At 35.0% G+C, this 9,106-nt stretch overlaps 1 long non-coding RNA gene across 1 annotated transcript; it reads right to left on the bottom strand.

Moving 5' to 3' along the window:
- Positions 1 to 310: 310 nt before the first annotated feature.
- Positions 311 to 7,338, bottom strand: LOC310897451. Its single transcript, XR_014582336.1, has 4 exons — positions 6,059 to 7,338; positions 5,679 to 5,764; positions 3,511 to 3,647; positions 311 to 1,020 (listed from the first exon to the last, which is right to left on the bottom strand). It is a non-coding gene; the product is annotated as an uncharacterized lncRNA (long non-coding RNA).
- Positions 7,339 to 9,106: the final 1,768 nt, after the last annotated feature.

Below are 9,106 nucleotides of genomic sequence, written 5' to 3'. Positions count from 1 at the left end.
TGGCATAAACTACATCAGAAGGGAATTATTTGTATGTGCATGCACACACACTAAGCACTCCTAAGTAGCAAAACAAATAGAAAAGCTGAATGTCTCTTTATTTCTTCTATAGGAGAAGGAAGGAGCAAAAAGCAACTGATATTTCTTTTTCTGAATTCTTATAAAGCACTCAGATTTTCAGTAGAGGGGCCAAAATAACTGTCAGAGAAATGCAAAGAGAATACTTACTGGTGTACTTTTGAATTATTGGTTGCCTTGGATCCATATATCAAACTTTATTTTCACTGATCTTCAACACTAAATTTCGTAAAATAACCGAATATTAATAGCTATAATGATGCAGCAACAACAACAACAACAACAAAATCTGTACTTTTTCCTCCAGCTCCAATGGTGTTGATAATCCCAATCTCATTAAAAAAAAAAAAAAAGTTATATCGTGTGCAATATTTAGTGCTATCTGATCTTACTATGTCATAGCTTTAATAATGAACACTTTAAGCTAAAATATATATATTTCAAATTAAATGTAACTCTTAATATATTGCTTATATTTAATAGTTGCAAACATGTCTAAACTGTATCACATAATGTGTAAAGTATTCATGACTATTCCAGAAACAAATACATTTCTGCGCATATACCACTCCTTAAAGTGTTAGTTCACAACTTCAGTGAAAAGTTATTCCAACCTGAAATGGTGTTGGATTTGTAGAATTCAGTATGACATCAGTTCAGTCTAAATTGGCTAAGAGAAACAATGCTAAGAATAGTAGTGCCAAAATATTTAGGTCCTTAATTTATTAAAAGACATACTTCACTTCATCTTCTTATGGATAGATAAATGCATGTTTATAACCACACTGCCATGATACAAACAGCTTGTCATGTGTTCTGTTGCTTCATGAACCACACAAAAAAATACACACAAAAAGAAAAAATAAAATAAAAATAACACCGAAAACCTGAATCTTTATAATTTTTTTGTGTCTTCTTTCTTTCACATGAAATCCACTCTACCTGTAACAGAGGAAATGCATGCCTTTTAGTGGCTTTTGTGTTGCAATAAGAAACAAGCATGTTATTGAACAGCTGACTACCAACTAGAAAAACAGAAAGGTGTTTTCCCAAAACAAGTCAAATGTAAATCACATCATCTGGCTTGTTTTAGATTGAAGTACCTATATGCCTTTAAAAGCCGCTACACATAATGAAAAGATGAAAGCCAGGTTTTAGGCAGCTGTGCTGGGAATTACAAATTTTGGCTCAGTATTTCCACATGAATATGCTAAAATCCTATGTGCAGGCTGAAAACATCTATAAAGCACTGAAATATGCTAATTTAAAGCTGCTATAATGCAAATACTAGAAGAAGGAAGATGAAGAGCAAGAGAAATAGCTGAATTTAAGATTCTACAAATAGACTAAGTTGTATATGCCTCTTACGGTTACAGGGCAACTTTATTCTAGGCAAAGATAAGATCATAAGGGTGAATATTCTATCCTTGCTTTTTAAAACTTCCTGAAGACAAAGTATACATAGCCCAAGAAATATCAGTTAAAATTCCACTGTAAATTGTAACAAATCTGTCTACGCAATTTCAAGTCTCGATATTAGCCAATGCCTCTTACTGTTGTGACCTTTCTGTCCAGACAATTTGCTGCAATTGTATTTAAATATAGAATGCTACATTTAAAAGTAAAATTCTTTTAGGTCAAATTATGAATGGTTTCAAATTTTTCAGAAAGTAATTTCTATAAATTTAGCTATCAGTCTTGAGTCTCTGCAAGTCTGATAGATGTTTCCACCATTTTTATCAACCTATTAACTACAATCACATTAACATACAAGATTCTGAATTCATGCAGAGCTATTTACAATTACGTAAAGCAACATAAAAATGAAACAATAAAATGACAATTATTTTGTTCATATTTACTGCCGAATAAGTGAGCACAATAACCTGGAAAGCCAAAGTATGTGTACCTTTTATCTGTGTGTCTGCATCCACATACTTTGCCTTTCATCTAGGAGTAAATATTCTCAGAATTTAACGAATATTATACTTCTAAGTCAGAAATTTTATAGATCTATGTAGGCTTGATGTCTGCCTAGAACTATCTAGTTATGATCTCAGATGTAAAAGAACTCTCAATTCAATAGCATCTAAATCTGCAGCTAGAAGTGAGACAGACGTACAAGCCAAAAAGTCTAGCTGCTATGTGCCCTCTGAAAGAACCTACTGACTGTATAGGTCAGATGTTGACATTGCAATCCCACATCGCCTTGTGTATACATGTATTTTTGGGAGCTGGGGAATTTGCGCACTTATAGAAAATGACGGTTGAAAGGAAGAATCTATCAGAATGTGTTTGCATGACTATTTGTATACTTATGCACTGCAATTCAGATAAATTTTACTGTTTGTTAGGAATGCAAAAGCAACCATTAGCTCTAGAAGGGCCAGCATTTACATACGTGGAAGGTTCTTAAATATAGCCTTGTAGTGTATCAAGCTTAACATTGGCATCAGCCTCTAAATTGTTTATTTTGGGCATTTCAAATGTGGTTTGGACATGATGGATTAATTTAATTTTGGAGAAAGACCAAGCAAACTAGCATGAATGCACCATTTTGACAAAGCTTGGAGTAGCTAGGAACTGCTCTGTTTTTTCCCTTTTCTGATAAGTGGAATCTAGATATATCCCATTGATTATATTAATTGAGTATCAAACTTAATCTTGCCTGTTAGTTACTGACTCAACAGCAGTGCTGGATCTAATTATGTCCTAACAACTTAAAGTGGCATCCTGCAACTACTTAGTGAGGGAATATTTTCACATGCAAAATTATTCAAGTGCATTTAGCGTTCATGTCTTGATCAGCAGATATAATCTATAATTATTAGAACAGTATTATCTGACACTGATATATAAGAAAGAATGTATCTAATTACAGCAGGAAGATAACCTTAGGCCAAAAATACAAATTCTAATGAAGGTAACTACATTGCTAAGATGTTATCAGTCTGTTTTCAGAGAAGAGTCCTGCTTGTGTGCATGAGGAGGAAGACGGTTTTCAGGAAGATACAATATTTTGTATAATAACTTCTGTTCACCTAAATCTTTTCAGTATGAGTAATTATGTTGCGCCAGGGGAGGTTCAGGTTGGAAATGAGGAGTCATTTCTTCTCAGAAAGAGCAGTCAGGCATTGGAACAGGTTGCCCAGGGAGGTGGTGGAGTCACCATCCCTGGGGGTGTTTAAGGAAAAGTTGGACATGGTGCTTAGGGACATGGTTTAGTGAGTGACATTGGTAGTAGAGTGAGGGTTGGACCAGACAATCTTGGAGGTCTTTTCCGACCCTAATGATTCTACGATTCTATCTTGATGTGCCTCCAAATCTATTTGGGAAGAAGTACCTTAATTTATATATTAAAACTACAAGGCTAGATTCTTAAAAAAGAAAAAAAAAAAAAAGTCAAAGAACTCAAACTGTTTCAAGACCTACTTGCTCAGGTATTCATCCGCAACATTGAGCTCATCTCTCCTGATGTAATATTCCATTTCCCAGAAATTAAAATAGAGGTAAATTTTTAAGGAACTGTTCTTAAGTGACAGATACTTCACTTACAGAGGATTTGACTCCTGGAGAACAAGATATAAAAAAAAAAAAAGAAAAATGGATGAAACTGAATAAACTAAATCTGTTTGGCAGAAGTAAAAAAACAAAAAAAAAAAACAAAAAAAAAACAAGAACAAAACCAACAGGCCACTCTTACAATAAAATGCTTGTAAGTAGAATACGTAGCTTTCTAAATAGCCATAACTGAAAACAAGACCTTGCATCAGGCACAAAGGACAGTAACATTCAGCATTTGTCTTTACACAGGGTTTATCTTCACCACATAAATTATTTCTTGTAATCAGGACCTAGAGTCGAATGCCAAGTTAGACTAGCCCAGTTACAAACAACAAAGCTGGCAAGCCTTCTTCAGTCCTCCCTACTATTGAGCTTTCCTACGTAAGTCACTGGGACTTCTGAACGTATCCCATGGTTTTGTGGTACAGCACAGCCAACTGCTCGAAGAATGTTCCCAGTGCACTGAGGAAGAAGTTGCCTACTTCCAAGCATACTTCTGCCTTTATGGGAAGACAAATACATACTCGCTTGATTTGGCATGTTTCTTCAGTGTAAAGACCACAGTGTTAATAAATCAAAAGCAATTTAAACATGAGTTTAAATCTAGCTTGAAGCAGCATCTGTTAGCTATGGCCAAGGGAACTGTGGGACTTTGAGTTGTGTTATGGTCTGCAGATGCAATCAAACTCTAAGTGCGATACAAACCGACCAGAAGGCACGTGAGATGTCTACATTTAGGGTGTAGTTTCCCTGGTTCCAGATTTGGGATTAACTCCTGTCTGCAAGTGTCCATCTTCCTTTATTTCAGAGTGACGGTATTCCCAACTTCAGCATGGCAGCTATGCTTCTCAATGTAGGCAAGCTGAATCTGTGCTTAGTTAAAGGTTTTATAGAATCTGTGGACATCCAGTACACATTTAGTTAAGTTTTAGCAAGACCTCAGCTAGCACGCTTAGTTAACAAAAATTTAATTAATATTTTCAGTGGAAAATCAGTCCTTTGATATTATGAGAACGTTAAATTTTTTAATTTGTAGAAAAGAGTTTTCCACTTACGTCCTACATGGTCTCAAGGAGTACAGACAGGTGGCGGTAACTCCTTGGATCCCCACCTTGTTTTATTTTCCTTCATCATAAATTGGTTCAGAAGTTCTAATACAGTTTATGCCACTGCCGTTATGCTGAGTTGAAATGTGTTGTCTCAAAAAACTCCCTAATCATTTGCCTTGCCTGCATGGTGACAGTTTTTCTCCAGACTGGAGCAAAATAACAAGCTACCAAGGCAGGAAAAGCCAGGCAAAGAAAAGGGACAGTGCACAGGGAAGAATCTTTGATAGTTAGCATGTGTGAGACCATGAGTGCTCACCTATGTGCACTTTGTTACTTATTTATGTATCTCACAGATATTTTTTGTTTTGTTTTCTAACAGCTAATAAAACATATGCATTATTTAAATATATATTAATATTGAATATAGACCTGAAATATCTGAAAAATAAAACATCTAATTTATTTAATGATTTATTTATAATCTTTCTATGAACTATTTATTGGAATGACAAAGTCAGGAGTGGAGGCAATAAGATGAAATGAAAGAAATAGAAACTAAAATTAAGATACTAGAATATTTTTTGACTGAGTAGCTAGATGGATTGTTTTGGATTCCTTTCAATTTCTTTGATTGTTAGAGTAAAAATTGTCAAGCTAATTTTCATTAAATCAGATGCACTTCATTTCTTTCCATGTAGATTATCGTGCAACATAGTTCTTTTTAAGATATTACCAATCTTACAGTCCTTTAAATGTTTTCCCTTTAACAATAATTAAGATAACAGAGGCATACCATTATATGGCTAATTGCACACACGTTAGTGGGTGTGGACATTAAACAAAGACAATCACAGTGAATTAAGAATTTGATCTTACTTTTCTGATGTTGCAAAAGTGTATGCTTTTGATGCCTGAGAAATACATTATCAAGCCTTATTTTTTCCATGTAAGTACTACTGAAATACTTTCTTTTGTCTGTTTACTCACTTCTCTTCTTACTTTACTTCTCTGTTTACTCTGTTCATAACTTTGAGACAGCTGAGAAGTGCCTTTAGCAGCCATTTACAGAAAACCTATCAACATTGAGATGAACAAGAGAACAACACATTAAGATATAAAAATCAAATAAATACACTTCATTATTACAAAAAACAACCAAAAAAGCCCCCTGATCACAGCTTTATCAACTTAATTTCTAATTAAATTACACTGAAAACAAAAAGAGGACATAGTTAACTTAAAAACTGAAACATTTTTAAACGTCTTTGACAAGCCAGATCTAGAAAGGAAATTTTATCATTTTCTTCTTACTATTTCTCCCAAAAGAAACTTTCTCCTACAGGTCTGATACTATTTCCATTAATCACCTTGCCCTCTGCTTTCAGATTTGCCTGCTTAGTGTTGGGTTATTCTCTCCTCCGTTATCTGCAGGAGACTACTACTTTACAACGCCATTCTAGATTCCCACTAGAAAGAATAAGCAAAAGAGAATTATGAAGTTAGTGCAAATAAAATGCTTCAGTCTTACTGCAGATCACAGGAAATGTTGGTAACTTGTTTTATTTAGAGTGAATTATTGGCTTTGCTGAAGTCAGTGTATGCTTTGCTACAGACTTCAGCTGGGACAGAGTTGCACACCTGGTTTCTATAATCTCTGTTTAGTTGCAGTTACTGCAAGCAGGGAGTACTGGAGACTTCAATGGAGCCAGGATCTCACTCTAAACATATAGTGTTACCAACACTTCCTGTCATCCTTAGAAAGATGACAATTAAGAAATAAATACCACAGAATTATAGAGCTTGCCAGAAAGGCTTTCGTGGATTCTAGGCTGTGTTGTATTTAGTGATAATAACATAAGCTGAACAATAACAAAAAAGACAAACCTTTGTGACCCAAAGACAGGAAAAATATTATTTAGAAGCTAGCTTTCATGAGCTTCTTGTCTGGATTATAATAGAGTCAGTAAGAGTACGCTAAAGTGAATACCGTATTTTTATTTTTATTATTATTATCTTTTTTAGTATGGTTGAAGTTCTTTTGTTTTCCTTTCCTAACCCTTCCCAGCCCCTGTTGTATATAGATTCTTTATTTTCCAGTGGTAGCTGCAGTTCCTGATTACAGACCCGTAGACAGACCACTGGTAATCTAGCCAGCTCTATACAGATTGAGTGATGTTTTGTTTAGCTGTTACTTGTAGTCTTACACTAAAGAAAACAAGGAAACCTTGAAGAAAACAGGGAGACTGGTAGCCTTGAGCTAGCAGAAGCAAGGGAGATATGGGATGAAAGCTAAAAAACAAGGAGAAAAAACAGCTGAAGGAAGATTCCAGATTGACCTATAGCAATCTTTTGCTCATTAAGGGGTCATTGACATATTAAAAACACACCCATCAAAATGCTAATATACGCAAGGGTGTGATTTGCGTATAAATAATGTTTATTCAAGCCTGACTTTGTTTGCTTTGTGAAAGATTGCCAAGCACCTGACTCTACAGAGTTATATAATTAATTATTTAACTAAAAGTCCTTCATGTGTATTTTGGCTCCGTGTGCTTATTGGTGAGGTGCCCCAGGTATGAACCTACGGATAACGTGCTGAAAGACAGATGAATGGTATGAAAAATCAAACTCATGAGAGGAAACCCTTTATTTTTTTTTTTTTCTAGAAGGCTTTGAGGAGCAAATAAAAAAAAAAATTATTCCCCTCCAGGGGTTTTCTGTGTCTGACCATGCTAGACAAGTTCTTGAGGTGGACCTACCTGCATGCTCTTCTGGAATTTATCAAATTAAATTTCTCCTAACTAAAAAGTGAATTTTATAGAATCTTTGATAAAGTAACTCCTTAAATAGAAGAAATTCAGTTTTATTAAGTGAAACAATATTTTAAAAGGTTTGAAAACAAATCTGCTTATAACCCAGTGTATCTTTGCCAGACAGGTATTTTCCTTCCATTTTCCAGAAAATCTTGCAGCTTTCAGTTGTTACTTAGGTTTGAGGAAACTACAGGTCTCCCAAAAAGTCTTTTTTACTAACTGTCATCAACGAGACTTGGGCTTTGGTCTTCTCTTTGATTGCTGAAAGGAGCCTTCCTTAACTATAGTTTCATGCTTCATGTTTTACCTGTCCTGCCCTAGCCTTACCATGCTGAAGCTTGGGGCATGGTAAGCAAGCACCTGAGCATGGTAAACTACTTCCAAAGAATCTGAGGGCCTCATCTTGGCTGCTTCTTTCCCTCCTGATGTTATAATACCTGCCACAACTATTTTGCCTTTTTTTCGTAATCTAGACTATAAAATGGTATCCAATCATTTCTGACAAATTCATTGTTTGTAGGTGAGATTTAACTCCATTTTTTACAGATAGATGACCTATTTTTAAATATATGAAATTACAAAGATTCTAACACATTTCTAGACTAAGAGCTGCAGTACTCAACCATATTTGTGTGTTGGTTTTTTTTTCTTGCCATGTGCCTTGTGTTTCTCAACTTATCTAGCTTCAGCCTTTGGATCATGATATGCTTTTATCTGATAGATTAAATATCAGGATGGTATTACAAGCTTTATTTCAATGTACAAACTTAGGCTGTCCTCAGATGTTCTCCTGAATAACAAAGATGGATTGAGGGGCTTTTGTTTTGTCTGTCTTTCACTACAAAGCAGGACTGTTTATTTTGTTTTGCTTTTTCTTCTGGAACCATTCCTGTTTATCAATTACAGAGCATAATGCTTGGATGCTAGAAGCAAACATAACAGTATAGTTATAGCATTAATACCATACTAAGTAGTAACACAGCTACATTACTGCTACTTAACATTTCTTTCTGTTATTTTTTTTAGCCCTCACAGTTTGCAGGAAGCTATCATTATCTCTCTTAAACAGTTAGTTTTCCAAAATGCTGGAAGCCACTCAGTAAGTGTAGCCATGCAGTATTTGTTTCCACAAGTGTAACCTTAAATTTGATTTCATTGCATCACCTTTTTCCTGGGCAACCTAAGTGACCCTACAAAAATGAACATTTAATTATTCCTTACTCTATCATCTTCATGTCAACAGCAAGCTATTTCCAGTGGTTTCCAGCTGAGTAAAGCAAAGCACTGTGCTCAGTGTAATGATGTTTACCTAGAAGTAATGTGATAGTTTTCCAGCAGGCCAGCTGAGCAATCTCCAGCTTTCAGGGAATATTCTAACTACGCGTAAGAACATTTATTTTTTTTTTTTGAAATTTGGAAAACTGGAATGGGAAAAGTAGGACTAAAAGATTTTGAAGTTGCTTAGCGACGCCTTCATTTTCATCCTAACTTGTAACTGCTTAAACTTCAAAAACTAGTTGATCAGTCATTAGTATCATTCAGACCCGCTTTTTCTCATACTGGTAGGTTTACAAAGGCTTGCAGACCTACGTTATGTATGCT

The sequence above is a fragment of the Anser anser genome (assembly GCF_964211835.1).
Source record: "Anser anser genome assembly, chromosome: 3".
Taxonomy (NCBI): domain Eukaryota; kingdom Metazoa; phylum Chordata; class Aves; order Anseriformes; family Anatidae; genus Anser; species Anser anser.
This window is presented reverse-complemented; position numbering and strand designations above follow the sequence as displayed.